Source organism: Rhinopithecus bieti, unplaced genomic scaffold (assembly GCF_001698545.2).
Source record: "Rhinopithecus bieti isolate Rb0 unplaced genomic scaffold, ASM169854v2 scaffold_57045, whole genome shotgun sequence".
NCBI lineage: Eukaryota > Metazoa > Chordata > Mammalia > Primates > Cercopithecidae > Rhinopithecus > Rhinopithecus bieti.
Genome location: NW_016822092.1, coordinates 363,268 through 371,603, shown reverse-complemented (window position 1 = coordinate 371,603; position 8,336 = coordinate 363,268).

The window sequence follows — 8,336 nt, the reverse complement described above, 5'->3', positions numbered from 1 at the left end:
TTTTTTTTGAGACAGAGTCTCGCCCTGTCACCAGGCTGGAGTGCAGCTCACTGCAACCTCTGCCTCCCGAGTTCAAGCAGTTCTCTTGCCTCAGCCTCCCGAGTAGCTGGGACTGCAAGCACATGCCACCATGCCCAGTTAATTTTTGTATTTTTAGTAGAGATGGGATTTCACCATGTTGGCCAGGATGGTCTTGATCCTTTGACCTCGTGATCTGCCCTCCTTGGCCTCCCAAAGTGCTGGAATTACAGGCGTGAGCCACCGCACCTGGATTATTTGTTATCCACACCAAGTTGAAGGTGGATGAGGCAGCTCTCCTGCATGCCTTTCTTCCAAGTGGAAGACCTAGGCTGCTGGGTCCCAGGCTGCTTCAATTTTGCACCTCTGCAGCCCTTTACTTCCAGATGTACAGATGGGAGGGAGAGAGCCTGAGAGTCTCTCACACTTGTTTTTAACTCCTTCGACTGGAGATGACTCATCACACGTCACTGGCAAAAGTTTATCACGTGACCTTCCTAGATCCATAGGATCTGGGAAGTGGGGAGAAAGACATGGATGCATGGTGAGCACTAACAGTTGCTAACACTAACAGTTGCACTAACATGTGCCAAGGTGGCACACAGGAGGTAGTGGTGCCTTTTTGAGAAGCCCTAAGCAGGCAGGAGAGTAGGATATGAGGGGTCAAAGGGCAGCTGTTACTACTGAAGAGGAAGACAGGAGACCAGAAAGTTTGGGACTTGGTAGACATGTTGGGGAATTTGTGCTTCACTCAAGGACAATGGGAGCCATTGAAGGGCTAAAAAAGGGAAGTGGTGGGATTGGATTTGTGGCTTTTAGATTACCCTGGTTTCATTTTGAATAATGGGTTGGAGCAAGACAAGACGGTGCAAAGAGAGTATATGGAAACATGTTGATATTCTATAAAATACAATACTACTGAGTTCATTTTTAGGTGACAGCCAATACTTAGAGTTCAACATGAACATAGTATTAAGCAATTTCAAAGTTATCTGCTTCATTTGATATTTCTTTTGATGGCAACTTTCATCATGTTTCTAATATGTCTTCAAAACACAAAGCTAAACTATACTTTGCAGGAAAAATACATGAGTGTGATAATTTTTTCACAGGGAAACAGAATGCATTGCAGTTCAAATGTGATAGGGATCCATTTTATTTTGCATCGAAGGGACAAGTCCTGTGAAACGGGGATCCATAAACTAGTGAGTCCTTGGTTTGGTGCAGAAAATCCTCACCATGGGAGAAATTAACCTAAAAATTAGGAACTCAAGCGGTAATGGGAACTGAAAAGAGATTCTAGTTAAACCCTGTTTCTGGTAATTGGGTGAATCACTTGGCCTCAGCACTCACTTGGCTTCTCCATTGGAAACACAGCAAGACCAACCTCAGATTTACTCTGTAGGCAGAGAAGGAAAGTAAGACAATTGAAATGTCTTCTAAAAGGGCACCACTAGAAGTAAATGCATTCTTTAAGGCATGTTTGCTACATGATCCAGGAAAACATAGATCACTGGATAAGAGTTTAGGGAAATACAGTAGTCTTTTTATTTGCCTTCTCTGCCACCCCCAGGCCTCAGCCCCAGGCTGCTTTCATCATTCCACACAGGATAATGACTTATCTTTCTGATTTAACCACTGGGCATCTTATTGCATGGAAGAGTCTGGTATTTTGTTACTTTTAAGAGTAATACAATACAATTGGTTCTGAGGGCTTCACTTATTACATTGCATTGTTTTCTCATGAAGGACTATGATTCCTCTTGTTGCTTGTTTCAAAAATGGTTGGAATTACATATGAAGATAGCCAATTGCAAACCCTTTAGGTTCTTTTGCAGAGGCTTGCTGCTAATAGTCTCTTTAGTGCTTTTCAGGATGTAAAGAAAGGAACTGGTGAATGCCTGTGTTCTGTTTTTAAGTCAGGGGAGCCAGGGAAATATAATCTGTAGAAAAAATCCAGGCCTCAGCACGGTTGCTCTCTGCTGAGTCCTAGATCATGACCATATTATTGCCGGATCTTGACTGGAAGGATGAGACTTTTCAAAAATCAAATTTTCACGTTCTCTTAAGACTTTTAGAAAGCCTAAACGTACAAATTGACAGATAAGGACTATTATTTTGCAAATTCCAAAGTCATTTCTCTTGATGATGCTTCATGAGGCGGGGATGGAAGCCTGAGAGAAAAGTCACATAAGAATAGGACCCTTTTGTTAAAAAAAGATTTTTTGGCTAGGTGCAGTGGCTCTTGCCTGTAATCTCAGCACTTTGGGAGGCTGAGGTGGGTGGATCACTTTCAGGAGTTCCAGACCAGCCTGGCCAACGTAGCGATGCCCCATCTCTAATACAAAAATTAGCTGGGTATGGTCATGTGCACCTGTAATCCCAGCTACTCGGGAGGCTGAAGCTTGAGAATCACTTGAACCTAGGAGGTGGAGGTTGCAGTGAGCCAAGATCACACCACACTGTCTCAAAAATAAATAAATAAATAAGTAAATAAATACATAAATAAGATATTTTAATCTGGTTATAAAAGTAGTATAGGCTCATGCTCATTGAAAACAAAAAATACAAATAGGTAGAGTCAGATTTTAGAAACAGTTTTGTCTAACGTAGACCCTACCTGTATAATGTTTTGTTTTTCTTATTTTAGCATAACCATCTCCCCTATTTCATTAATATTTCTTTGCAAGTATACTTCTAATGACTAAATAATATTCTGTCTTATGAAATTTTTATAATTTACTTAACTATTTGTCTATTGGTTGAGCCTTAGATTGTTTCCAGTTTTGACAGCTACACATAATATTGCAGTGAAAATCTTGGTGTGTACATTTTTTGTTTATAATTTTCATAAATTCCATAGATTTCCACAGATTTCATAAATTCCTAGAAGTAGATAGAGTCACAAAACATAAATACTTCTAAGGCTGTTTTTCAGCAACCATTGAAATGATGATGTGGTATTTCTTATCTTGTTGATGAAGTAAATTGAACTCATTCTAAAAATAATGGAGGAAAAAATTGAAAGAAGTGCTATCCATTTTAATTGTGTAGCGTTATATTAAGGTTAGATTGGATAGAGTATTGGTAACTCCATGTAGAGGACACATGAATATTTAGTGAGCGTTAAAAGTTTCTGCCATGGGCCAACATATGTGGGGCACCAACAGCAGGAGAGAATGGTGGAAAGCCACAGCAATTAAGAGTTGAAGAGTGTCATTCCACATTCCCTCTGTTTTCTGCCCATGTTTCAGCTGCATTGAGCCCTAGACCTGTTGGGATGACTCAAGCTTTCATTTGCATGACACCTGACACCTTGGTTGTTTTATTCTTATTGCGTTACAGGTTGAGTATCCCTTATTCAAAATGCTTAGGACCAGAAGTGTTCTGAATTTTGTATTTTTTCAAATTTGGAATATTTGCATATACATAATGAGGTATCTTGGGGATGAAACATGAATCCAAATATGAAATTCATTTATATTTAATATACACGTATACACATAGCTTGAAGGTAATTTTATACAATATTCTTAATAATGCTGTGCAGGAAACAGTTTGCTTACATTGAACCTTCAGAAAGCCAAGGCGTCACTGTCTCAGCCATTCATGTGGACAAACTGTGGTTCCTTGGCAATTACCATCATTCCTGACCAATGACTGCGACCAATAAGCAGTCACTTTCTTACAGTTATTCACACATAAGTATTAAAGCGTAAGAAATATGACATTCTGGCTGGGCGCGGTGGCTCACGCCTGTAATCCCAGTACTTTGGGAGGCTGAGGCAGGTGGATCACGAGGTCAGGAGTTCAAGACCATCCTGGCTAACACGGTGAAACCCCGTCTCTACTAAAACAAAAAATTAGCCAGGTGTGGTGATGGGCGCCTGTAGTCCCAGCTACTCGGGAGGCTGAGACAGGAGAATGGCGTGAACCCGGGAGGCAGAGCTTGCAGTGAGTTGAGATTGTGCCACTGCACTCCAACCTGGGTGACAGAGCGAGACTCTGTCTTAAAAAAAAAAAAAAAAAAAGAAATATGACATTCCACCGACACAGCAAAAAAAATAAAAAATAAAAAATAACGTGTTCTGGATTACTAAGCAGCACAGTAGCATCAACAGAATACATGGGGATGCTGAATAAACTGTGTTGTGTGCCTGCGTTTTGACTTGGACCTATCACGTGAGGTCATGTGTAGAATTTCCACTTGTGTCATGTCAGAGCTCAAAAATGTTGGAATTTGGAGCATTTCTGTTTTTCAGATTAGGGATGCTCAGCTTGTACCTCAATTTTTCATTGACCGGAAATATTGGATCAGAAAGTCTTAAGAGGTAGCCCAGCCAACCTCCTGGGGTCCAGACTTAGCGGTCCTCACATCAATTGAGCTGGAGCATCCCAGTGTCTCCCTGTCTCCTTGTCAGTACAGAGACCTCCCCCACTGCCTTTTGGGTCACTTGTGTGAAAAGCCTGGAATGGCCATGTGATAGCCTCAGCTTGTAATGTAATAGAACCCAAACTTTGTTCCCTGGCAGAAGAATTTTTTCCTTTGAGCATTAGGACTTCCAAACATTTCGGTCCCAAGATTTGGGTGGAAAAATAAATTTCCCTTGTCAAGTAATCTGGTATAAAGTTGAAAGGAGCTCTTTGTACCCCTCTCCTTGTTTCCCAAGCCTATGCATTCTGACTATAGGGAAAGGAGAGTGAGGAAGGTGCACATTTTCTTTCAAACATTTCATCCAGAAGTAAGAAATCCCCCATCATATTCAGTGGGTCAAAATTCAGTAGCATACCAGAGCTAACTGTAAGGGAGACTGGGAAATGCAGTATGACTTTGTGCAAAGCAGGCAGAGGGGTAAGTCTGATGAATACACAGCAAATCCCCCCATGCTCCTCCCTTGCCTTGACCAATTCATTTTTGCTTCCCTATGCAGTTCTTCCTGAATATGTTTCAAAATTATGACAAGGTTCTAGTTAAGCATTAAGTATCTATTAAATTCATTTTTTTAAAAAAATGTTTCATTTGTTTCAGAGAGAAGACAAACCACTCTTCCATTTTTTTTTTCTTTTTTCTCTTTTAAATAGAGATGGGGGCCAGGCGCAGTGGCTCACACCTGTAATCCCAGCACTTTGGGAGGCCAAAGCGGGTGGATCACTTGAGGTCAGGAGTTCAAGATCAGCCTGGCCAACATGGTAAAACCCCATCTCTACTAAAAATACAAAAAATTAGCCGGGCACGGTAGCACATTCCTGTGGTCCCCGCTACTTGGGAGGCTGAGGCAGGAGAATCGCTTGAACCTGGGAGGCAGAGGTTGCAGTGAACCAAGATCATGCCATTGCACTCCAGCCTGGGCAACAGAGTGAGACTCCATCTCAAAAAACAAACAAACAACAACAAAAACAAAACAAAACAACAACAAACCACAACTAAATAGAGAGGAGGGGTCTTACCCTGTTGCCCAGGGTGGTCTGCAACTCCTGGTCTCAAATGGTCCTCCCTCCTCATCCTCTCAAGATCCTGGGATTGGCCAGGCGCGGTGGCTCAAGCCTGTAATCCCAGCACTTTGGGAGGCCGAGACGGCCGGATCACGAGGTCAGGAGATTGAGACCATCCTGGCTAACACGGTGAAACCCCGTCTCTACTAAAAAATACAAAAAATTAGCCGGGCAAGGTGGCGGGCGCCTGTAGTCCCAGTTACTCAGGAGGCTGAGGCAGGAGAATGGCGAAAGCCCAGGAGGCAGAGCTTGCAGTGAGCTGAGATCCGGCCACTGCACTCCAGCCTGGGCGACCGAGCCATACTCCATCTCAATAAAAAAAAAAAAAAAAAAAAAAGATCCTGGGATTACAAATATGAGCCACTGTGCCCAGCCTGCTCTTCCATTTTTATCTAGAAACCCAGACACTGTTGATTACACTGCCTATTTATTTTTAGTGGCCACATTGTAGGCTGTTGCAGATCCTCACATTTGAAATAATTAAAATTTTTGTTCTCAGGATCTAGGATTACTTCTCTAAATAATTAAATATTACCTAGTACTGCCAGTTATGTTATGAAAATACCTTAGAAATGGGCCAGGTGCGATGGCTCACATCTATAATCCCAGTACTTTGAGAGGCTGTGGTGGGAGGATTGCTTGAGCCCAGAAGAGTTTGAGATAGGCCTGGACAACTCTGTCACAACAACAACAACAACAACAAAGGATAGCTGGGCGTGGTGGCATTTGCTTGTAGTCCAAGCTACTCAGGAGGCTAAGGTGGAGGGCTCATTTGAGCCCAGGAGTTCGAGGCTACTGTCAGCCATGTTTGTGCCACTTCACTCCAGCCTGGTTGATGGAGCGAGATCCTGTCTCAAAAAAAAAAAGAAAAGAAAAGAAGATTTTATCTTCTTTGTGCAGTATCTAGAAAAATTCAAAGTCAAACACTAAATTCAATGTAAGTTGAGAGAAAACCTTTTGTGTTAATAGCATGAGAAGAATGAGCAGTTGTTCTTTGAATGTATTCTTGGTATGATTTTCTGTAAGAACTTCCAGGTAATGCCCCTTGAGCGGTAAGAATTCCTCAGCCAAGTCATGACTGAGTCAGGAAACCCAGTACAACCACTTTGCCGCGTGCTTCAGCCAGAGAGAGGGTGGGGAGGTATCAGTTAGCATCTGTTTATCAAGTGCTTCATGGGGGCTTAACACTATCGGGGAGACCAGAACCCCTGCATCCTGGGATGACAGCTGGTATTAAGAGTGAGATAGGCTGGGTGCGGTGGCGGCTCACGCCTGTAATCCCAGCACTTTGGGAGGCCAAGGCAGATGGATTGCTGGAGGTCAGGAGTTCAAGACCAGCCTGGCTGACATAGTGAAACCCTGTCTCTACTAAAATCAAAACTTAGCTGGGCCTGGTAGCAGGTGCCTGTAATCCCAGCTACTAGAGAGGCTGAGGCAGAAGAGTTGCTTGAACCCAGGAGGCAGAGGTTGCAGTGAGCCGAGATCATGCTACTGCACTCTAGCCTGAGCGACAGAGAAAGACTCCATCTCAAAAAAAAAAAAAGAAAAGGAAAAAAGAGAGAATGAGATTAAATGGATTTGAAGGGCCAGGTGTCTTTGGTGTAGGTCATTTAAAATGTTTGATAGAGATGTCATAGAAAGACTTTATTATCAAATAAAGTCTTTAGTATTTATTCATTCATTCAGCTTCTCTTTATTTTGCAAATTTCAAACAACCCGTAACGCTATTTTGAAGGAAATCTGTCCCGATACAAAAAGCAGCTTCTTGAATTAGAACTATGCCAAAGAAATATGCTTTATTTGGCATATTGGAAATGAAATAACTTATGAGATATAAATACATATGAAATAAATAAATAATGTACAAAATAGATCAAGAGGAAAGATTTTAACGTGGATTTATTTCATTTATTTATTTTTTTGAGATGGAGTCTTGCTCTGTTGCCTAGGCTGGAGTGCAGTGGTGTGATCTTGGCTCACCACAACCTCCGTCTCCTGGGTTCAAGTGATTCTCCTGCCTCAGCCTCCCGAGTAGCTGTGACTACAGGCATGCACCACCACACCTAGCTGATTTTTGTGTTTTTAGCAGAGATGGGGTTTCACCATGTTGGCCAGGCTGGTCTCAAACTCCTGACTTCAGGTGATCCTCCCGCCTCAGCGTCCCAAAGTGCTGGCATTACAGGTGTGAGCCACCGTGCCTGGTTGGATTTTTTTTTTTTTAAAGAGCTTAAAAAAGAAAATCTTTTCATGGTAATTCGCAAAAATGCTGAACTCTTTTTAAAATTGAGTAGCCCTCATTTAATATAATGTGCTTTTGTAGAGATAAAGTTACTGATACTCAGGCAAAATTGCTTGCCTTAGTTTACACAAATAAGTATCCAAGATATGATTGCTTTAATCATTATATAGGTTAGTTTTGAATCAATATTTGAATGCTGTATTTGTGTGGCACTGTGCTTTGTGAGTTTACAGGTTGTTAAAGACTTTTAGCATTGTTTTTTGCCCTTTGAGATACTGCAGTAACACTTGCACTATGTCCATAGTGTACATTGGTTGTACACTATGTTGGTTGTTACAGGATGTAAGTTAGGAAACACAAGGTTATATGCTGTGTGTTCAATATAGGGTGTCTATATCCTACATGGAAGTTTCTCTTCCACTTCTTTTCTTTCCATTTTCCCATTTTCTCTCTTTTCTCTCTCTATCTTTTCTTTTCTTTTCTTTTTTTAAACCAACACCAGGTTGTGAATCCATGAGCCACCATTGCAGACTTTGGTGGCATTTTTGCTTGAAGAGAGAATAAAATCTATTTTCAGTTATTGGAA